Raw genomic sequence first — 25,644 nt, 5'->3', positions numbered from 1 at the left:
TCTAGCATAAAAGTAAAGTTCAAATTTTTCTTAATATTTTTAAATGCTTGCATTCATCAAATACTGAAACTTGCAAAGCTAAACATTCAATTATGATTAATCTGTAAAGTATGCTATGTCTTTCTGTACAAGATTTCCTTGGTTTGTTAATAGGATATGTAGAGATAAATTTAATAATCAATTTAATAAATTTGTTTCTCAAATCCTTAAAAGTAACTTTTATTTTGAGATTTTCTTAGGAATAGACAATACCAACCAATTTATATTATTTTTAAATATTCAGTGTTTAATAGTGTAAATTGTATATTTTCAATAAAATACAAAGTTCCATTAAGAGTTTATCCTCCTCAATATTTATTTTGCTGCTATACTGTGAGAGGCTATACATTTTTCAAACGTATTTAAAACATGAAAATAAAGCAGAAACAGCACACACTGTATTCATGAGAGAACGCTATGTTTCTAAGAGTTTTCTCAAGCTATTTTAAGAGATCACAGTATATTGTAGTTTTACAGATGAATAATGTGCAATAGCAAACTCACTCAAGAGTAATTCAGCATGTCATTTAAAGAAATGTGAATTGCTATCTTGTCTCCTATTATTCCAATCCAGTCCTGATCCTTTATACAAAGCAGAGTTGTTCATTCATTTATTCACTAAATGCTTACTGAGTACCTGCTGGGTTAAAAATTTGGATAAAATATATGTAGAAGCTACTGTTCTGGAAAGACACATAATAAAATGTCTCCCTTCATGATTTTATTTGAATGCCCAGTAAAATATTTGAAAGTGGTAGCGTGCACCAGAGATGACTCTTAATGGAATACTTTTTAACTATTTGGTGCTCAACAAAGTTGAGTTTAACTCATGGTCATCATGGCTATACTACTAATATCGCACTTCACAAACCCCTTAATATGGCACTTACAAAAGTTATGATTATACTCCTACTATATATCTAATATAATAACGTAACTGCTATGGTCTAAATATTTGGGTCCCCCCAAAACTCTTAGGTCAAAATGTAATCCTCAATGCAATAATACTGAGAGGCAAGGCCTTTAGAAGGTAATTAGGTCACGGAATGGAGCCCTCATGAATGAGATTAGTTCCTATATAAAAGAAGTCCCAGGAAGCTTATTCCCCTTTCCACCATGAGAGAACAGAGCAAGAAGGCACCATCTATGAAGCAGTGAGTGAACATTCATCAGACACAGAACCTGATGGCACCTTCATCTTGAACTTTCTGGCCTCTAAAACTGTAAGAAAAAAAATTTGTTTGTAAGCCACACAGTTTAATGTATCTTAATGAAGCCTGAATGGACTAAAACAATATCTAATACCATGTGAGCTTACAAAAGTTATTAGATCTGAGGGTCGTTTTTGTGATATAATAAAGTAGAGTTAATGATGATTACTTTGACATTTTTTTAAACCATAAAAGAGGTAACATATAGAAACACACATGTATCTAGGACATAGAGAACAAAGCAGACTCAAGTTTGCTCTCTAGATATGTGATCCTGGGGTATTTCATTACCCTTCCTATACTTTAGACATTTTTTAAAATAGCTATGATACAGATTATTTTATTTTAAAATACTAAATAAAACTTTATAACAGAAATTTTCAATTAATTTGTCTATATTAAAATAAAGAACATCTGTTTGTGAAACCTGTCATAGAAGTCACAATACATAAAGTGAAAAATACAATACATAAAGTGAAAAAAGCTAGTAGAATATATATAACCAATAAAAGATTAATATTCAGAATTTATAAAACGTTATTAAAGTAATTACTAAAAATACATAAAACCCAAAATAGAAATGGACAAAGAACTTTTATATTCATCTCATAAAATTTAAATGGTCAGCAAATCATTGATATGAACAAAAATGGTTTCAATTCCATAAGTAATCAGGAAAGGCAAATACATATGGCAATTTGATGAATGATTAGACAGTTACAGAGAAACAATTGAAATGTCTGACAATAGTTTCAGAAGGTATGGCACCAGCTCCTCTTTGTAACTTTGGTAGAATTCGGCTGTAAATCTGTCTCATCCTGGACTTTTTTTGGTTGGTAGGCTATTAATTACTGCTTCAATTTCAGAATTTGTTATTGGTCTATTCAGGGATTCGACTTCTCCTAGTTTAGACTTAGGAGGCTGTAGTGTCCAGGAATTTATCCATTTGTTCTAAATTTTCCAGTTTATTTGCATATAGGTGTTCATAGTATTCTCTGATGGTAGTTTGTATTTCTGTGGGATCAGTGGTGATATCTCCTGTATCATTTTTTTATTGCATCTATTTGATTCTTCTCTCTGTTCTCCTTTATTAGTCTGGCTAGTGGTCTATTTTTTTGCTTTTTTCCAAAAACCAGCTCCTGGATTCATTGATCTTTTGAAGGGTTTTTTGTGTTTCAATCTCCTTCGGTTCTGCTCGGATCTTAGTTATTTGTTGTCTTCTGCTAGCTTTTGAATTTGTTTGCTGTTGCTTCTCTAGTTCTTTTAATTGTGATGTTAGGGTGTCAATTTTAGATCTTTCTTGTGGGCATTTAGCTTTTTCTTGTGGGCATTTAGTGCTATAAATTTCCTTCCAAACACTGCTTTAAATGTGTCAGAGATTCTGGTACGTTGTGTCATCGTTCTCATTGGTTTCAAAGAACATCTTGATTTCTGCCCTCATTTCACTATTTACCCAATAGTCATTCGGGAGCAGGTTGTTCAGTTTCCATGTAGTTGTGTGGTTTTGAGTGAATTTCTTAATTGTGAGTTCTAATTTGATTGCACTGTGGTCTGAGAGACTGTTATGATTTCCATTCTTTGCATTTGCTGAGGAGTGTTTTACTTCCAATTATGTGGTCAATTTTAGAATAAGTGCGATGAGGTGCTGAGAAGAATGTATATTCTGTTGATTTGGGATGAAGAGTTCTGTAGGTGTCTATTAGGTCCACTTGGTCCAGAGCTGAGTTCAGCTCCTGAATATCCTTTTAATTTTCTGTCTCGTTGATCTGTCTAACATTGACGGTTGTGTTAAAGTCCCCCACTGTTATTATGTGGGAGTCTACGTCTCTTTGTAGGTCTCTAAGAACTTGCTTTATGAATCTGGGTGCTCCTGTATTGGGTGCATGTATATTTAGGATAGTTAGCTCTTCTTGCTGCATTGATACCTTTACCATTATGTAATGGCCTTCTTTGTCTCTTTTGATCTTTGTTGGTTTAAAGTCTGTTTTTATCAGAGATTAGGATTGCAACTCCTGCTTTGTTTTTGCTTTCCATTTGCCTGGTAAATATTTCTCCATCTCATGCCAGTTAATATGGCGATCCTCAAAAAGTCAGGAAACAACTGATGCTGGAGAGAATGTAGAGAAATAGTAACACTTTTACACTCTTGGTGGGACTGTAAATTAGTTCAACCATTGTGGAAGACAGTGTGGCAATTTCTCAAGGATCTATAAATAGAAATACCATTTGACCCAGCAATCCGATTACTGGGTGTATATCCAAAGGATTATAAATCATTCTACTATAAAGACGCATGCACATGTATGTTTATTGTGGCACTATTCACAATATCAAAGACTTGGAACCAACCCAAATGTCCATCAATGATAGACTGGATAAAGAAAATGTGGCACATATGCGCCATGGAATATTATGCAGCCATAAAAAAGAATCAGTTTGTGTCCTTTGCAGGGACATGGGTGAAGCTGGAAACCATCGTTCTCAGCAAACTATCACAAGAACAGAGAATCAAACACTGCATGTTCTTACTCATAAGTGGGAGTTGAACAATGAGAACACATGGACACAGGGTGGGGAACATCACACACTGGGGCCTGTTGGTGGGTGGGGGGCTAGGGGAGGGATAGCATTAGGAGAAATACCTAATGTAGGTGACAGGTTGATGGGTGCAGCAAACCACCAAGGCATGTGTATACCTGTGTAACAAAATTGCACGTTCTGCACACATACCCCAGAATTTAAAGTATAATAAAAATGATAAAAAAGTATAATAAAAAATAAAAATGAGCAAAGGATCTAAGTAGACATTTCTTAGGAAATACTAATGGCCAACAGATACATATGAAAAAATGCCCAACATTTCTAAACATCAGAGAAATGCCAATTAAAAACCACAATGAGAAAAAAAGAGAAAATCTCACAATACTATTATAAAAAGGTAACACTAATTCTATTTTAAATAGTAATGTAAACTAGGAAAAACATTCCCTTATATTAAAATCAAATAAACTTATAATGCATGACCCCAAAATTGCATTTCTGTATCCATAGACCCAAATAATTTGCTCACATGTGTACATGGGGACACGTAAAAGAATACTCAAAGCAGCATCATGTATCCTGTAGTGGAAACCAACTGTCCATCAGCAGTGGAATGGCTAATTAAACTGTGATATACTCAAACAATTAAATGTTACACAGCAGGAAAAAAAAAGGAGTAAGAGCTGGTTACACCATGTGGATGATGCTAACAGAAAAAAAAAATATTGAAATAGGAAGGTGAAAATATGTATAATGTAATTTAATGTACATAAAATTTGAAAAAGTGTAAATTAAACCATTCTATTTAAGAATATATACATAGATGATAAAATTAAACAGAAAGAAAAGTATATGATTGTCATCAAATTCAAGATATTGATTATCTCTTGATGGGAGAGGTCATGTTTTCCAAAGAGCTGGTGATGGCTTCTGACAGTGTTTTATTTCCTGACCTCAGTGGTGGACATGTGCATGTTTTTTTTTATTTGTTTGGTGTATTATACATTTTAATGTTATATACATTTATGTATGTGTGTTATATTTCAAAATAAATAAAAATGTTTATAATCTGATGCAAAAAAAGAATCTTCCTTTTGACTGTCTTAAAATCTTAAAGTCCTTCTAGCTAAATAGCATTTCATTTCCTTTTGTCTCTCATAATATAGCCCACACCCAAATTTCTCGCCTACAGTTATCAGCAGCCATTCCACTACTCTTATTCACATTCATCAGGAACTCCCCAGACTATCTCTTGGGTATTTGAACAAGCTAACTCTTTCCTTGTATTTAATAGCATCCTTTGTCCTGTTTCTTAACTTCAAGTCTAACTTAATTATCATGAAGCTTGTGGAGTACAACATCTCTAATTTTAGATATATTCATATATCTGTTTTAGTATTCAGAAAGGCCTGTTATTAATTACCTATTTACATCTTCTCAACCTATTAAATTATAAAGATTTATATCAAGAACTATATTTTAATCATTATTCTCTAAGGCTAATTTGTACCTGAATTTCTTGGCTGTGAGTCAGAAAAATCTCCCTTTTAAAATCTAAAGTCTCTAGCCCAGTAAAGTTAGTTTTCTTTATTATAAAAACAATAGGTTTTTCACAAAATAGGTCAGTATTAATGTACAACTTTCTATAAGATAGCTAGCTACCTATCTACCATACAGGAAGATAAGGCCTGGGTATGTAAGTCCTTGATCCAAATCAGAGCCATTTATCCCTGGTATAACCAAGCAAGTAACATTAATTTTGTGGTTCAGAACCATTCAAACTATTGACAATTTCCAACTTAAGTCAGAGAACTAAAAGAATGTGAATGATGTAGATATTATATGTGTTCTGAGTTTAAGAAAATACAGATAACGTGAAATTGATTGCCACTCTCATTCAATATTTTAAAATTTGAATCACAGCATAGAGAGGTAAAAATATTGTGCTGGTCAGAAAGTAGAGGAATTTCTAAGTCTGGCAGACTCTAAAATACCAGCATGTCTTCATCTAAGCATCCCATTAAATGCCCATTAAATGAATGAATGCTTGCATACATGAGAAAACTAAAAGGAAGGCAGAAGGAATTTCAACAGATATTCAGAAGTTTTAAAGACAAATTTTAGTTTTCTGTCTTGAAAAAAAGTGTTTTCTTAATATTAGAAAGCAGATAACAAAAAACACAGGGGGAAGGAAGTGACATGAAAGGACAGGAGATGCTTGTAACTGTAACGTGACCTTAACGGTTCAGGGTGACAGAGATAATTTCATACATTCAGTAGCAGGTGCTGATGAGCTACGTATTAAGTGCTAATGAGCAATGTATTAAAGACAATTGAAGAAGCCTACACCAAAATTTCATCAACAACTGGCCTGTTCTAACCAAAACCTTATATTATTTAGGTAATATTTTAAAACAAAACAAAAATAGAATAAAACAAAAAAATATTTTAGATGAGGTTTACATAAGGTTTGCATAGGTTTATATAAACATTTTATTTAAGGTTATCTTTTAGATAAAGGATATTTTATTAGGTTAAGAAAACAGAAATCTCTAATACAAAATAATTACTAAAATGTTCTGTGTAGGGTTGTAGCTAGTTCTATTTGCTTATGAATTTCTCTATCAATAAATAAATTTATACTCATAATCATGTATCTAGTATATTTCTCAATATAGAAAGAGTTTGCTTTGAAGCTTACCCAACAAAATTTTAGGCTGAGGCAATCAAATATGAATTTCAAACTCAAAGACGAATAATGGTTTATTCCAAACCTGTTTATGTAGAATTATCTAAAGTATTTATTAAGGCCTCATGCAATGAGCTACATCTTAAGAAACTCTACCATACTGGGTTACTTATTTCTCTAATGAATTTTCATCTTGCAACTTGTTTAAAAATGCACACTCTGTGCCAGTTCCATTGCCAAGTATTATTAAAGCTTGTTATTTTAAATAAACTGCATAGATTTTTTTCACCTGTACAAATCTATCACAAAGATATTGTGCAACAGACATATTTCAATTCTTGCATTTAAGTGGGCAGATAATAATTTATAATTATTGCAGAAAAGTATAAGGATTTTTAAAAAGCGAACATATAGACATTCCAAGTGAATTACTTGTGTATTTATACATGTTCTTGTGAACATCATTAATTTTTCCTCTCTATTGGATCATTTACGTTGCTATTAAAAAAATCTTGTTTGTCCCCTCACTTATTTCAAGCAATTACTTCCACTCCATTCTCTTCTCTTTTTTTTGCATTACTCCTTTAAAGGGTTGCTATAATGCCTGACTGCAGTTGTTTCTTCCCATTGTCCCCCCTGCAATAAAAAATTTGCTTCCTTCAATCCAGTGACATTATGTATATATGTCTTAATTTGACTTCCACATAAGACAATTTTATGGGTAATTTATTCTCACAATATTTCATCAGCATTTGACACTCTTTATAATTACATTCTTTTAGAAATCTTTCTTTAGAATCCACGAAGATTTCTTGTTCATGTCCTTCACAGGACATCACTTTCAACCATTTTGCTGGTTATTTCTCAAAATGATGAGAAGGCTCAAGGGTAAGCCTTCAAACTCTTATCTTCATTGTCTTCACTCAATTGCCTTTGCTCAATTTAGAAATGATCTCATCAATTGTGTGCTTTTATTTACCATATTTATGTTGATGGGTCCAAAATTTATATATTTGTTGTTATCTAATCATCAAATATTTTTGCATATTAGGCATTACAAAGTAAACATGTCTAAAAATAAACTCCATTTCCACATGCCACTACATTCTGCAAATCTCATAACGTTCATCTTAGTAAACACATTTCCCCTTATATAACAAAGACAAAAATACTCAAAGCTATATTTTATTTTTATTTATAATTACCTTTCTGCCTTGCATTTAATACATCAGCAAATCATACTGGATTCATCTATGAAATGTATAAAAAATTCAAATTTCTTATATTTATCCATGCTAAATACTAGGTTTTTAATATTTGACGACTTGACTCCATGTTCTCAATGGCATTTTCTAAATTCATACCATGGATCTCACAATCACTGTGATACAAGTCTCCTATATCAGTTTTAGCTGTTTTTGGAGGATGAGCCTATCTTTTCTGGTATCTGTAGAATTCTACACAGGTAATTTTTGCCTGTGTTGCCTTAATTATCTTTTGTTATTGGACTATCTCACAAATGGATCAGACTCTCCACAATGTCAAAATTAAATCATTTTAATTTGATGCTATTAAGAAACATAAATGCAGAGAGTGTGATTTAGATTTTTTATCCCAGAGTGATCGTTTGATATGCCAATCATGTAACTTCGAAAATAATAATAATTTGACAACATTTTACCTTGGTATTTGGTATTTCTTTCTCTTTTATTTTCTTCCCATATTCCCTTTCTTTGGCATGCTAACTTTAGCATTTTATTGCTTTATTTTGAATATTTCTCATATATATATATATATATATCTCACAGATATATATATGTCTGTGAATCTCGCCTAAATTTGAATTGTAGTTAAAAATTGCAGTAAAAAAGTGCCTCATTTTTACCATTTACTTTCTGCAACTCCCTAATTGGCTAAATAATCTGGATAACTTTCAGATCCCTTAAAATTATTTACTTTCTAGTTTGAAATTTTCATTTATAGTTTGATTAAATTTATAAATGTTATTTTGTTTGAAATCAAGTTTAACTTACTGCACTTCAGTCACTTAAATATTAATACTTATGTTCTAAGAGACTCTACTTTTGCTAACTTGAGCAAAAAAAAAATGAAGATATTTTTGAGAAAGAAAGGATATGAATTAGAGGCTTTCTTTTCCATAGCCCAAACAAATATTACCAGCTTATGGTTTTTATAACAAATGAAATGAACAAGAGTGGAAACTACATTAATGGGGAATTCTATGACCCATGGATGTGTGAATAGCAGAAAATGCTGTTTTATGGTCCAGATGGCTTAATATCATGTCACTGTTAGAGAAATGGAGTTTTTAGTTTCCATGGACAACAAATTGTGGTTAAGACATTTAATACTTAACTAATATTTTATTGTCATATTTATAATTTGCAATTTTGGATAATTAGGAAATAGCACCATGGACAGTGCTTCAGACTTTACATAGGGAATATCACCATTGTTGAGACAGCATATTTTTATACCTTGGAGTGTTGCATAAGTATCACAAAATGGTACCTAGTGACTTAAACAAATGAACCCTTTTTTTCACAGTTTTGCACACAAGAAATCCAAGGATAAAGTGTCAACATGTTTGGTTTCTTTTGAGGGCTGTGAAAGAGAATATGTCGTATGTCTATCTTCTAGCTTCTGGTTTTCTGGAAATCTTTGGTGTTCCCTGGCTTATTGATCTATAACCCTAATCTCTGCCTTCAAGTTTACATAGTGTTCTCCCTCTATGTGTGTTTCTGTATCCAAATATCCACGTCTTCTGTAGTATGTCAGTAGTGTTGTATTACATGCAGTATGATATAACTTCGTCTTAACTAATTACATCTACATCACGTTCATTTCCAAAGAAGTTCACATTCTAAGGTTTTGTGGGTTAAGTCTTTAACATTTGAATTTCAGAATGATGTAATTTGTAATGGTTAATTTAGTGAGTCAACTTTACTGGGATATGGCATGACCAGATATTGAATTATCCTTTATTTCTGGTCTATGTGGGTGTTTCTGGATGAGATTAACTTTAGAATCAGTAGTCTGAGTAAAGCAGATTGAGTAGATATTTTCCTTTCTTACTAAAAACATGGTTATATAAAGACTTCATGTCTGGAACTTCCACAGTAGTCTTAAAATCATAAAAGGAAACAGTATAGCCACACTGAAAGTGCAAATATAAAAGTTACACATATCTTTGAGGATGCTGTTAAATCGCTGAAAAAAAATCCTGGAATCATGTTTTAATGTTCCTGTATGTCGTAAGATAAAGGTCCTTAGTATTTTAGCTGAATTTAATTTGTAAAATATATCTGTACATTGAATAGTGCCAGGTTTAATCTTGCTTTATTTGTTTCTAATGCATAGCATAATTTATTTGGAGATTAATGTAGAGGATAGAAACATACGTGATTAATGAATATTATTTACACTCTTAGGTCATTTAACAATAGCTATACATTAAACTTTTCCTCACAGTTACTTTTCCTCTTAAAATTAATATCATTACACAGACCATGTCTCTACAAAATAAACAAATGGGGTTAAGAAATATTAAGTATTTTGAACAAAGGAAAATAAAATTATGTTGTGAGTTTTTCTTAGAATGCAGTTTACTCTTCATGCAGACAAAAAGTAGACTTGTAATTTAATAATATCAATGCTTTTAATTCTGGAAGTAAGTGTTGAATATAAAATAAATTATGTAGCAAAAAAATGCCAAATAAATAAACTTGGAATAAATAACAGTTTCAGGTTAAATTAGTAGCTTGGTAAACACTTCCAAATTAGAAACAATCAAAACTATAGTCCTTGCAAGAAGACATCAGAACAATGTTTAGTGATTTTGGAAAAAAGATATAAAAGAAATAAGACAAAACTACATTATCTTTTAAATACCTATAGTGAAATCTATAAAGATATAGACACACAATAAAATCTATAAATATTTAAGGTAAGCGAGAATTTACCTTTTTTTTTAAGTTATATTTTGTATACCTAGGAAATAATTTAGTCATATCTATGTATGAGAAATGGAAAATTTCTATTTCATATCAAAATGGCAAGTGGTTATACTTTAAAAAATCCCTGCATAATGCACTACTAGCCACATTACTCTTCACCTATTAAAATATATGTATATATCATAAAATTTATGCTATTGCTTAACACAATAGTCTTACAGATTTTTTTAATTTTACTACATACTGCTACAGTAAATTTGAACCATTTAAATAAACAAAATAAAAATATCATTTTTATCTTTTTAGTTAATATTTTTGAGTACCAAAGATACTTTATGACTGATATTTCTAGAGGTACATAACATGTGGTCTAATAAAGCTCAAAGTTCTTCATAGATTACTTTATTCATGTTAATTGAGGAATCTTCTTACAATCATTCAGTTTCTTAAATATCCAAAATTGTAAATATCCAAAATTGTAAATATCCTATTACAACTGCAGCAAAACTAAAGCTCATAAAGAAGAGCTACATATACTCATTCTTTCAACATAATTTTTCTAAATTGTGTCATTAATTGGTAGTCATTAATTTAAAAGTAAAGCTAGAATAAAAGGCTTATTTTGTAGCCAAGTACATACATGAAAATTCTTTCTTGAAGGAAGTGTTTATTTATGTTTTAAAATGTAGCCTTTATTACTAATCAGGTAAAATATGAGGTCAACACATTGGGGGCTGATTGCCATTGAAAAAATAGTTTGTTACTCACAGTTCCCAGAAATTGAAGACTCACACTACTACATCATGCCCAGCCACATAAGGAAGCACCAACGTGAATAAGGAAGCATAAGGAACAAGAGGAAAACATAGGCAAGGACCTTTATTATGGTTTCAATAGGAAGAAACAGAGACACGGCAAGCAGATTTAGGATGGGCTAGTTTGATTAATTTCAGTGGGCTCTGATGTCTATGAGTTTTCCCTAGTGGTCTGGTATTGGATGCTGGCATGGTTAGTACAGAGGAATAGCTAGAGGTATGATGTGTAAAACCTCTATAAAGGAGGCAGTTGGGGAAGTGTGGGTTCTGATGGGTTATTTTGCATATGAAAGTTATACTCAAAGCGGAGTCATTATTTGCTGTGTCTCAGAATCAGCCAGTCCTGGAAGGGGCAGTCCTTTCTGCAAGACCCAGATGTTAAAACATTAGAAACATATAGTTAAGAGTGTGTTTAGTTGTTTGTTTACTGTTTTCACTACACAGCCATATATAATGTCTCTGTTTTTGACAATTGGAATAATAAGATATAATAATTTTTAATTATAAATTCTAATTGAATTAAATTTTAAAGTTGCTTAGATTACCGTGAAAAGTTACTTATAATTAAATAATCTTTGTGTGCTGTTAAACTTATTTAATTTTAAAGCTTCTAATGAATTTATTTTTAATTTATTTTTTATTTTTATTTATTTTTATTTTTTTGAGACAGGGTCTTATTCTCTCACCCAGGCTGAAGTTTAGTGGCATGAACATGGCTCACTACAACCTCCACCCTTCTGGCTCAATGGAACCTCCTGAGGATCCCTCCTGCCTCAGCTTCTCAAATAATGAGAACTACAGGCATGTGCCATCATGCCCAGCTAACTGTTTAAATTTTCTGTAAAGAGGTGTTCTCACCATGTTGCTCAGGCTGGTCTTGAGCTCTTGGGCTCAAATGTTCCTCCTACCTTGGCCTTCCAAAGTGCTAGGATTAGAGGAGTGATCCAGTTGTAGTATTGAGAAGGTCAAGTTTAGCGGTCAATATAGTAGGTTTTTTGGTTCCCAATACCATAATACAGACATTGGTGGCAAAGAGAATTGCATTTTTGTTTATTCACTTTTCATATAGGATTGATAAGCACCAAGAATTTGATATGTATATCCGAACAATTACAAAAGAAATGTAGGTATAAATAGTGTTTCAAAATTCACATTTATTGAAATATTATTTATATTAGGTATACAGTTTGATGATTTATGATACATTTAAGTGATTGTATAATCACCACTACAAATAAAATATTGAAAATTTGTATTACCCATCCCAAAGTGTCTCATTCTGCTTTCTATGTGTCTTCTATTTCTAATTTAAATTCTTTACAAACACTGATATAATTTCTATCCCACTAATTTTTTTCCATAATGTCATAGAAAGTAAATTATGCAGTTAGCAACTATGTGAATTGTGTCTTTTTCTTCAGTTAGCATAATGCTTTTGAAAGCCAATCATGCTGTTGAATGCATGAGTATTTCATTTTTTTTCATTGCATAATATTTAGTGATATGGATATACTGAAATTTCATTACCTGTTTACTCCTTGCTGGGCATTGCAGTTACTTCCAAGTTTTAGTAATTATGGATCAAGCCATGATACACATCCAAATACAGAATTGGTGTGGACATATGGTTACCTAAATTCCTAAGTGTTAAATTTCTGGGTTTTGCTAATATTTAAGCCAAGCCATTCAAATAATAGGTAGGAGTATTTCATTATGATGTTCTTTTATATGTCTCATGTCTCAAAAACCATATGGTACTTAGCAGCTTTCACATACTTATTTTTAATGCAATTTTGTTGGTATTGTGTCTGTTCAATTCCTTACCTCACTTTTATTGTTTGTGTTATTATTGAATAGTGAGGATCTTTTATATATTCTAAATACAACTCCATTATCAAATATGAATTTAAAATAATTATTTTTTCTAAGTCTGTGGCTTGCCTTTTCATTTTCTTAGCAGTATCTTTTGATAACAAAGTTTTGATGAAGTTCACTTATCTTACGTTTTTAATTTTATGATTCATGCATTTTCTGTCCTATCAATAAATCATTTCTGACCTAGGAAATAATGTATACTTTCCACTTTATCCATAGGTAAGTTTTTATTTCAACAGTCAAGTTTAATTTCTATAACTTCAAAATTAATTACAAAAAATTTGGTATCTTCTAATATGCTATTTCAATATATGTATTTATTTTACATTACGTATCTACTAATTCCCAAATTTGACATATTTTGTACTCCTAAATATATCATTTCTCATTTCTGCATTTGTTTTTCATTTATGATGTCTAGTCTTCTAATGCCTTCTCATTGTTCCTACTTTATTTTGTGGCTTCTGTCACAATTCTGCAGAACTAATATGGGAAGCCATGACCACAACCAGATTTTCTGTTACTTAAAAGGGATACAATCCCATCTCACATCCACATTATATTCCCTTTATAATTTATGTTCAGAACTTAGATGTAGATCCAGCTTCTCTCTCTGGCTTCTATTTGAAGATTGAGTATTGACAAACATATGTAACTCTTGGAATATGATATTTGATTAATCCTCTCTCCTAGTTACCTGCAGATTCACACAATGAAACTCTTGCTAGACCTCTCAAAAGCTTAAGTCCAGCCCATTGCCCCTTGCCTGACCTCCAGCTATTTCCATAGCTTCCTGGGCTTCACCCTGCCTCCTATCCAATGAAGATCAACTGAAAAATCAGCTTAGATTCAGGGCGATAATATTCTGATGAAGGTACCAAGTTATCGTAAAGTATATTTATGTGACATAAAATTAGTTTTCATCGCCACTTTAAATTGATAGGACCCAGTTTGCCTCTCTGTAAAATTGGAATATGTCTCTGGATCTCTCCAAAATAATTTCCAGACACTTAGATATTTTAAATGCAGATCTGGGTCACATTTTTTTCTTTAAATTTTGGTTTGCAAATGTTTAGCACCTGATAATTGAATGATTTTACTTTTTACACATACATAACAAAAACATATTTCCTTGTGTTATTTCCTTACTGATTTGCCAAAAAGAAGTATTATAAATCTATCTATCTATCTATCTATCTATCTAAAATACATCATAGATCATACTTGTCTTTGAGAGATAAACTTTAATATATTTTTCTCAAATATTTAAGTTTGCTAATACTTCCATGGGGGATTCACCAGAAATTGAGACTCAAACATTAAAATATTCAGGGAAATCAAGCTGGGTGAATATGCTAGTCCAGAGTGACTCCAGCTCAAAATTTTGCGGGTGGTGAACAACAGCAATTTACTTCTCAATTTGTCTTATTCTTTGTGAAAACAATTATTTTAGCTTTTATTCTTTTTATTTTCCTAATCTATAAGTTTCCTCCAAAATGGATTGCAGTATTATTTAACTTGGAAAACATTCTCTATTAAACAAATATTGTTGACATCATTTAGGAAAATTAGAAAATCATAACTATTTTAATTAAACAAAAATTATGAATTAAATACATAAAACCCTAAATTTAATAGCCAAAGAAAATTTAAAAATTGTGATACTGAAATTTAAGAGGCATGTAAACCAGAGCCACTCCACTTAAATAGGGGCTGGATAAAACAAGGCTAAGACCTGCTGGGCTGTCTTCCTAGAAGTTTAAGGCATTCTAAGTCACAGAACAAGATACAAGGTCAGCACAAAATACACATTATAAACATCTTACTGATAAAATGGGTTGCAGAAAAGAAGCCGACCAAAACCCACCAAAACCAAGATGGCCACAAGAGTGACTTCTGGTCGTCCTCACCACCACACTCCCACCAGCACCATGACAATTTACAAATGCCATGGCAATGTCAGGAAGCTGCCCTATATGGTCAAAAAAGGGGAGGCATGAATGATACACCTCTTTTTAAGCAAATAATCTATAAATAACCATAAAAATGGGCAACCAGCAGCCCCGAGGGCTACACCATATAGAGACCCATTTTTTTCATTCCTCTTCTTTCTTAATAAACTTGCTTTCACTTTACTTTACGGACTCGCCCTGAATTCTTTCTTGTGCAAGATCTAAGAACCCTTTCTTGGGATCTGGATCAGGACTCCTTTTCTGTAACACAACTAAGTACTGTAACTTTTGGAAATTCTAGTTGAGAAAAAGCTCTGCAGAGAAATACCCAGGTGTCTTTGGATAAGTGAAACAACCTTTCACTTTTTCACTTTTAAAAAATCTATGTTCAGGAAATTGGCTCAGATGATATTTAATATGACCTGCATAGGTCCAACTTTCCTTAATTCTAAATAACTCATTTTTAAACATATGTTAGGCTAAGTCTTTAGCTCAATTAATAAGTGCTCTATCAAGATTTGTAAATTAAAAAAAAACATACAGCATAATGACAAAAATAGTTATTTCAGGTTTTGTTGCCCCTCAGAATAGTTAAGCACATTACATATGTTCATACAAACTTTCTCGCATTAAACTACAGAAACCATACGTAACTTCAAGTTGAATTATCAGTATATGAAGAATAAATTGAAGTATATGACTTTAAAATGAATTTTTGATACACCTTCATTCATTCAGGCCCCTTCAAGGTTATTTAGAGGCATAAAAGTACATACATACCTCTCTTAGAATGATAACTAGAGGACATTCATTCGTGAAAATGAGGAAATGAGGTTGCAACAAATTTCATAAAACACAGTAAGTAGATGAAGAATAGTGATTCTAGAAAAGGCAAGAGAAGCAAAGAAAGAAAAAGCTCCAAGAGAGTTTTAGGGGAGGCTGCTGCCATTCTGAACCTGAATATTGTGCACTAGAAAGTTAGAAAGCCAATCTGGCGCTAGACAGCTAAAATGCCAGTCAAAAAATGTGTTATAGCATAATACTCATATTCATCTAAGAAAGTGACTAAGTCTCTTTCTCTCTCAAACACACAGATACACACACACACACACACACACAAACATACACACATGCCTTCCTCTGCCTATCCACAAATAAATCATTCAGAAAAAAAGAAGTGAACATTAAAATTCTAATCCCCAAACTTGGATGAATTAATGTACAATGGTTTTTAGAAGCCATTAAATACATAAAATAACAGACTATTCCAGAAATATATTTAAAGTTGAAGAAATTGATCTTAGATAAAGAACATACTTGTATTTATATTGTTATTTATGTCCAAAACTTAAACTGAAAAATAAAGTCAAGGAAGCAGTTCAAAAAATAACCAAAGTAAATGAACACAAGGTAAAACGTAGATAAAGCATGGAGGATTCTTTGGAGATTTTTAACATTTTCCTGCTAGAAGCCCCAGGACAAGAAGACAAAGAATGACTTTACAAGGATTGGAAGGACACACCAAGTGCTAAAAGCAAAAAAAAAAAAAAAAAGAAAAGAAAAAAAGGCACATATATGAAAACATCTGCAGGGCTTTTATGGACTCCAAAGCAAGAGAAAATGAGAAGTTTAAAAATCAGCTAAAATCTTCCAAAATGTAACATGTAGTTACTAAGAAAGAAATAAGTTTGGAGCCTACTACCTTTTCAACAACGTAAGATATCAGAAAGAAAAATGTTACAATATTCTAAGAGAAATATATGCTTTATTGTGCCTATTTCCAGAGAATGATTAATAAACTATATGAAGGCAGAACGATGACATTTTCAGATATACAAGTGTTCAAAAATAAAACTTTCCCTACACTATTTCTTAGGATGGCATTTAAGAACTAACTCCAGTATACTGAAATTATACCAGAAAAAAACACATGGTGACCTATGAATGGTGGCTCTATTCAAAAGAGTGTCACAAAGAAGTACCAGGGTACCGTGTCTCCAAATTTTAGATTATAAAAGGAAAAATAAGTAGTCAGAAAAGAAATGGAGAAAGAGGGACAACAAGAAATAAAAGCAGATTGTTTTTATTAATAATAACTATATTATTAAAGAAAACACATTTTTTTAAAGAAATGTCAGATGTCTTCGTCAGCTCAGACTGTCTGACCAAAATACCACAGACTGGGTGGACTAAATAACAGAAATTTGTTTCACACAGTTTTGGAGCCGGCAAATCCAAAATCTTGGTGGCAACATGGTCAGGTTCCACTGAGGGTTCTCTTCCCAGCTTGCAGACAGCCACCTCCTCACTGCATCCTCACATGGCAGAAAGAGAAAAGGAGAGAAATAAAGGGGATAGGGGGTGGGGAGACAGGCAGGAAAGACAGAGAAAGAGAGTGCTAGATATTTGATGTCTCTACACATAAAGACACAAATCTGATCATGTGGGCCCCACCTTCACGACCTCATCTAAACCTAATAGTCCCTCAATTACCATTACACTGGGGGTGTGGGCTTGAACATACTAATTTTAGAGGGACACAATTTAGTCCATAGTTCAGAAGAAACAAGATTGTATAATTTTTCATTTCTATAAACTGCTGATAGCTAAAGTTAACTGAAATAACACACATTTGAAGTTGCAGATGACTGTAAGTTACCATTTGATCTTTGTGTGAAACAAGCTAAATGAGGAAGACAGTGCAATCCCAACACCCTACTTGCTCAAACATAGGATAGTATTTACATAGTCATTATAACTTCATGTATTATTTGTAACAGGATACATTATTACTCATAACAATATCAATTATCATATATGCATAATATAAATTATTTTTGAAGTTTAGTCAGTCAACTTATTAAAAAATTATAATTTGTTTAATGTCAAGAAATTAAGGTTAACAACTTGAACATGTGAAAATACTCTCAACAGAGATGAGAAAGAACAAATCAAGAAGAGGAATAGAGGGAAGAGTAAGGATGTAATATCTTCATTATCCTAAAAATAGGGTATAGTTTATGAAAAAAGTTTATGAAATATGATAAAGATATAAGATTATAATTTAAAGTTTTGTTAGAGGTTATCAAAACATTTCTTGAAAAATCTTTTTACATGAAAGCTATGGAGAACAAACATTACAAATAAGGAAGAAAAGGTTAAGGGAACTAAATCTTCATAACTAATGCCAATAGCAAGTAGTTGGCATATTATTTAAATTTACTCTCAGATAGAATACAAGCATGAACAGCTAAAAGAAGCCACTCTGAGGAGTGGGAATGGAGGTGAGACCGTAAAACAAAGGAGATGCCTGCATTTCATTGCAAGCTCTTCAGTAGTATTGACTTGTTAGTACTAATATATACACATATGACTTTGATAAAATTAAATGTAATTAAAGAAATGATTGAATTCATCAAATTACCTTTCCCAAATCACAGCAAAACACTCTACCAAATAGAATATACCTAAATTAATTAGATATACATTAACTGCCACATATGTGTAAGGACTTAATCTGAAATACTAGAGAAATATAAAAACGAACAAATCTTGCCCCTGCTTCCAAAAACTCCTATTTGTCATTATATAATTTTAAGCTATCAATTTATCAGAATAAAAAACTGTAGCTAACAAATGTATAAAAAATAAGAGGTACATTTTAGAAAACTAATCACATTTTTAAGAAATGATGCAGCAAATGTTACAATTTATTTTTATATTTATTATGTAAACAGCTACTTATGATGATATTTACACTGTTGAAAAGCCTCAAGAAAGAATTAAAAGTTCCACAATATTTATGGAACCAGCATACAATTTCAAAATAAAAATCCATTACCCTTAATTAATATCAGCACAATTATTATAAATTCAGAAGAAAAAAACGAACATATGATTGTAACTTGAAAAAATCATATATAGGCTAAGTTGGTTGAGTTTCAAGAAGGAAAGATAATTGCTATAATTCACTATTTAATAGTTATATAGAACAAAATCTGATAAGCTTCTTAATTGTTGTCGAAATAAAACAAATAATATCTACTCTGAAAACTATTCATTTAAAAAAATTAAGAAAAACATTAACCTATAAGTATATAAAAATAAAAATAGAAAGGCAAGAAACACCAGGAATAAAAGTAAAAATCAAGCAATATAGTGGTAGAAAATATTTCCTATGTAAAAAAATGCAGAAAACATGAATGACCGTAGTATTTAAAATGCTTCTGTACATTAAAAGGTAAATATATGTTAGAAAAATGGGAAGTGAAAATAAATAGTACATAGACTTGGAAAAAAATTGTTTCACAAATACCAGCATATGAAAATGTTCTCTAAACCATTTGTAATCAAGAAAAACAAGAAAGCAGGAAAAACCAGAATAAATTAGAAGATGCTTTATCAAGCTCTCTCTAGTAAAGACGGTTGATCAGGAAATCCCTAGAACCATCCTCTTGGGAAACTGTATAAAGTGTATCTTAATAAACAGAAATAGGGTAAGGGGATTTTCTCTGATATTAATAATCTTCATATTTGTTCAAAATTGTGCCTTGTGGCAATTCCCCTGTACTTCCAAGTTGTGAATAGGTGGGTATATAGCATAGCTCAAGGTCTACTACACTCTTATGTCAACAAGGATATCCTGGACCACAAAGCAAGGTTATGTAGAAATCTACCCAGAGCAGCAAGAAGGACTTGAAACACTGCTACTCTAGCAGTGAAACTAGCCTGTAGCAATGGAAATTGTAGTGATCTGACCTTGCAATTAGCATGAGTTAATGCCAGGGCTGGTGAGGTCAAATGACAAGAACACAGCTTGAAAGTGTCCATCATTGGCATAATTAGAGAATCCAAATAAGGAGAACAAAAAACTAACAAAGGTAATAAAATGGAAACTTTTCCATCAATGATAATAATAAAATAATATGCTTTTAAGTAACAATTACTGTATGCCACACATTGCCCAAAGTGCTTTGTGCTTCTTCCTCACAATAGTCCTGTAAGCAGGTAGAATTATTATGCCTATTTTATAGGTGAGGCTACTAAGATATAAAGAGGTTAAGTAATTCAATTAATGTCAGATTGAGAAAGAAATACAATTGGGATTTTAACCCAGGTAGTCTGGCTTCAGATTCTAGACATTTATTCACTTTGTTAATACGATCTTCAAGTACACTTATTTATACACAAACATAGAACAATTATATTTGCCAATAGAAAATTCCTGGAAGAGTACACAAACAACTGTTCATTGTATGTCATTCAATAAGGTATAATTGAGGTATCAATGAGATTTTTTAATCTTAAATTTTTAATACTTTAGACATTTTCAAAGCATATAAATTAATCATGTGATTGAAAATATCTAAATGTACATCCCTTAGGCAAATAAATTATTTAATATATGGGCGCCCTCCTTATGCAAACAAACTCTAGTTCACTGACCTCATTCTTCACCAGGGACCTTTCTTATCTTCCTCTCTTCTTTCACTGTTAGATGTTTCAGATGAATAGCCTGTTCATTAATTCCTCATTCCATCTGCCCCCTAACTCCTTTATCTTCAGCCATTGTTCTTTTGATTTCATTATTCAACAGAATTTTCCCTCCCATATATCACTAACCAAAATATATGCCTTGTCCCAAAAGCTCCATCCTGGAAATTATATAAGTATTAGTCTTTATGTATTTATAATAAGAGATTAAGTTTTATGGATTAAAATGGGATCTTAAAAAATAAACTTTCAAATATTTGCTAATATCAACTGACGACAATTTGTCCTTAAAATTAATTTATGGTAACAATTAAGTTGAGGTCACTCTGTATTTGTAAAACAAATACGTCTGTGGGCTCTCGCTTTTCCCAATATTCTTGGCAAAACTGAACTTTCATCTTTGTGTATCAGTTGTCGAATGAAGCTGCAGAAGGGACATAAGAAACTCTTCTTTGTGTTGCTCTTAGAATAACAAAGACAATTTTTAACATGCTCTATAAGGTGACTGAAGGGTTTATTACATCCTTACTTTATCTCACACCAGTATTTCCCTGAACCTTTAGCTCCGGGCTAATTGTCCTTCCAATTTTTCAAGAATACTACCTTCTTCCTGCTAAGAATTTGTCGCAAAGAATTCTTCTTCTTAGCCCTTTTTGCCTAAGTCCCTTCAACTCAACACTCAGAATTCAGTTTAAAGTTTGTGCCCTCTGACTTCCCTAGATAAGATCAGATCTCGCTTACAAATATTCTCAACATATTAGTAGGGTTTATTTTCACAATTAATGAACAAATATTGATACATTGTTTTCAGCTAAAGCCCATATTTTATCCAGGTTTTATTAATTTTTCACTTGTCCTTTTCTGTTCCTGGGTCTCACTATGGATTACCACCTAATATTTACTTATAATGTCTCCTCAGGCTATTCTTGACTGTGATGGTTTCCAGAGCATTCCTTGTTTTGGTGACCTTGACAGTTTTGAAGAATACTGGTCAAATATTTTGTAGGATGCCCCTCTATTGGGATTTGCCTGATTTTTTTCTCATGATTAAACTGAGGTCACAGATCTTAAAGGGAAGATCACAGAAGTACAGCGTCATTCTCATTATAGCATATCTAGGGTACATGCTGTAAACTTGACTTAACAATGTGAACATTGACCTTGATCACTTGGCTGAAAAAGTGTTTGTCGAAGTTTCTCCACTGTAAATGTAATCTCCCTCTAGCCCTCACATAAGGTGGAAATTAATAATTCCCTTTCTTGATCGTGCAGTATCAACATTAATTATTTAGAACTTTTCCAAAAAATAATTGTTTTTTTCTTCCCCAATTATTTATTCATTCAATTATTTACTTATATCAGTATATTCTCATGGATATCGGTATATTCTCATGGATATTTCTTTTATACTTTGGGTTTAGATAGAATACTACATCATTAATTTTGTTGCTAAATTCATTCCAGCTTTGGGCATTGGGAACATCTTAATTTGTGCTTTTGTTCTTTTAGTATATCCTCAGAGTGAAAATTTTGTTTATTTGTTGATCACTCCTTATTTTTTGGCCTAGAAAATGGTCCAGATTCAAATTGTATGTGTCCTGCTGCCACCCTAAAGTTATTCATTTCTCAAAGGAGACCTAGTGCCTTATATTGGAAAATGATATTAGAAATGAGGATCTGGGATCTCAATGTGTGCTTATTTCATTTCTGGTATTAGTGACATTTGCCTTCTCTGTTTTATATCTGCTTATCCTGCCTAGAACTTTATTTTAGTAATCTTTTTCAAAAACCAGCTTCTGCATTTATTTATTTTCTGTCTTTAATTTCATTGATTTTTATTCTAATTGTTGTTTACCTTTCTTCTGTGCTTGCTTTAGATTTAAATTGGGAAACTTCTTTCTCTAGTTTCCTAAGATGGATAATTAGACTATCGATTTTAAGTCTTCAATTCTAACATAGGCATGAATTCTATAAATTTTTCTCTAAATATTGTTCGTGCTGCATCCCACACACTTTGATAAGTTTATTTTAAAAAATAAGTTTACTTTTAAAAATCTTTATTTTAATTTTTATTTAGTTTAAAATATTTTTAGTAAAAAATATTTTAGTAAAAAAAATTTTTTTTTTAATTTCCCTTGAGGCTTCTTCTTGGCCCTAAAATTCAACATTTTTTCATCTATCGTTTTGTTATTTATTTTCAGTTTAATTTGACTGTAGTATGAGAATTTATTTTACATAATTTGTTTACAAAAATTTATTAATGTGCATTTTATGGCTCAAAATTTAGTCTGTGACTATAATGGGAACTTGGAAGTGATACATATTTCACTGCTTTTGAATGTTCTACAAATTTCAATTAGTTGAGTGATAATATAATCAAGTAAACTATGTCTTCAGAGATAGTTCTGCCTGCTTAACCTATCAATACCAATTGCTGAAGAAGGTGCTGAGGTTTGCAGATGTAATAGCAAATTTCTATTTTTAAATTTTTTTCAGTTTCTGATGCATGTTTTTTTATTATTATACTTTAAGTTCTGGGATACATGTGCAGAACGTGCAGGTTTGTTACATAGGTATACATGTGCCACGGTGGTTTGCTGCACCCATCAACCTGACATCTATATTAGGTATTTCTCCTAATGCTATCCCTCCCCTAGCCCCCAGCTCCCCTACAGGCCCTGGTGTGTGATGGACCCCTCCCTGCGTCCATGTGTCTCACTGTTAACTCCCACTATGAGTGAGAACATGCGGTGTTTGGTTTTCTGTTCCTGTGTTAGTTTGCTGAGAATGATGGCTTCCAGCTTCATCCATGTCCCTGCAAAGGACATGAACTCATCCTTTTTTATGGCTGCATAGTATGATTTTTGATGTTCTATTGTTAAACATATACACATTAAAGATTGCTGTCTTCTTATATTCTCTGAGAAGACCCTTACATGACAACACTCATGTAATACTTGTCTTTATCCATAGTAATTTTTCTTGTTCTTAATTCTGCTTTATCTAAAACAAAGAAATCTACTCTACCTTTCTTTAGATGAGTGTTAGCATAATATAACATATTCTGCTGTTTTATTTTTAACCTGTGTCTTTACATATATAAAGTAGCTTCTTGTCAAAAACGTATCACTGAGCTTTGTATTTACACACTCTTAAAAACTGTCTTTTCTCAGCCGGGCATGGTGGCTCACGCCTGTAATCCCAGGACTTTAGGAGGCTGAGGCAGGCAGATCACGAGGTCAGGAGATCGAGACCAACCTGACCAACATGGTGAAACCCCGTCTCTACTAAAAATACAAAAATTAGCTGGGCGTGGTGGCCTGTTCCTGTAGTCCCAGCTACTCAGGAGGCCAAGGCAGGAGAATCGCTTGAAGCCAGAAGGCGGATGTTGCAGTGAGTGGAGATCGCACCACCACACTCTAGCCTGGGTGACAGAGCAAGACTTCATCCCAAAACAAAAAACAAAACAAACAAAAAAACAAACAAACAAAAAGAAAAATTGTCCTTTCTTTGGTGTATTTAAATCATTTATATTTAAAGTGACTAATCAAAAATTACTAGTTGTATTAATAATCAGTACATGAATCAGCTACCACATTTGTACCATTTTCTCTTCACAACACTAGCTCTGTTTCTTTTCCTCCCCATTTTTTGTTATCTCAGTTTCTAATTGAGAACTATATGTAATTAATTGTATATATCCAATGCCCGAAAAAAGAAGACAAACAGGCTATTGTGAGTAGCTCTGTAATTACTACTGACCTATTGTGCTGGACACATGTTATACCTCCTTAAGCATTCAATAAAATTGAAATATTAATTGATACTTCTATCTAATTACACTTGAGAAAATATGGTAAGCCATTTCACTAAACATTCAGATATTAACTGCTAAGGAATTACATGTGTATTATTCATAAAAAGAGAGCTAGTTTTAATTTGTCACTGCTAATAGCAGGAAACCATTGTTTGACAAAAGATGTAATACAGCAATTTCTCATCCTGTTTAAAATTCATGAAGCCACATCCACACAGACAAATGCTTACTAATTTCTAAATTGCTTTATTGACTCTAATGACAAAAATACAGGGTTTGCAGGCTGCAATACAATTATAATTAAAATGAATTTTCTACTGCTTATTTAGTAGGACAGATAGTTTGAGTACTTTTACATGTTGTAGATTTTTTAAAAAATTACATTGGATTATTAAAGAATGTGAGCATTTCTCAAATAGTGCATTTTCCAAGAAAAATATGATTTCAGCTTATTACAATACCACATTACATCATATATATGAGCCCCTGCGTATTTAACTGGATAATTGCTGTTCTGAGTAACTGGGAAAAAAGGACATGGTAGAATTGCAAAAATACCCCCACATTTGGCGATTCCTCAGGGATCTAGAACTAAAAATTCCATTCGACCCAGCCATCCCATTACTGGGTATATACCCAAAGGACTAAAATCATGCTGCTATAAAGACACATGCACACGTATGTTTATTGCGGCATTATTCACAATAGCAAAGACTTGGAACCAACCCAAATGTCCAACAATGATAGACTGGATTAAGAAAATGTGGCACATATACACCATGGAATACTATGCAGCCATAAAAAATGATGAGTTCACGTCCTTTGTAGGGACATGGATGAAATTGGAAATCATCATTCTCAGTAAACTATCGCAAGAACAAAAAACCAAACACCGCATATTCTCACTCATAGGTGGGAATTGAACAATGAGAACACATGGACACAGGAAGGGGAACATCACACTTCGGGGTCTGTTGTGGGGTGGGGGGAGGGGGGAGGGATAGCACTGGGAGATATACCTAATGCTAGATGACGAGTTGGTGGGTGCAGCGCACCAGCATGGCACATGTATACATATGTAACTTACCTGCACGTTGCGCACATGTACCATAGAGCCTAAAGTATAATAAGAAGAAGAAGAAGAAGAAGAAGAAGAAAAAAAAATACCCCCACATTCTACACTTCCTTGAGTATGTGCACATTGCTTCATGACGATGTGGCTCCTTCCATCCCAG

The sequence above is a fragment of the Pongo abelii genome, chromosome 3, assembly GCF_028885655.2.
Source record: "Pongo abelii isolate AG06213 chromosome 3, NHGRI_mPonAbe1-v2.0_pri, whole genome shotgun sequence".
Lineage (NCBI taxonomy): Eukaryota > Metazoa > Chordata > Mammalia > Primates > Hominidae > Pongo > Pongo abelii.
This window is presented reverse-complemented; position numbering follows the sequence as displayed.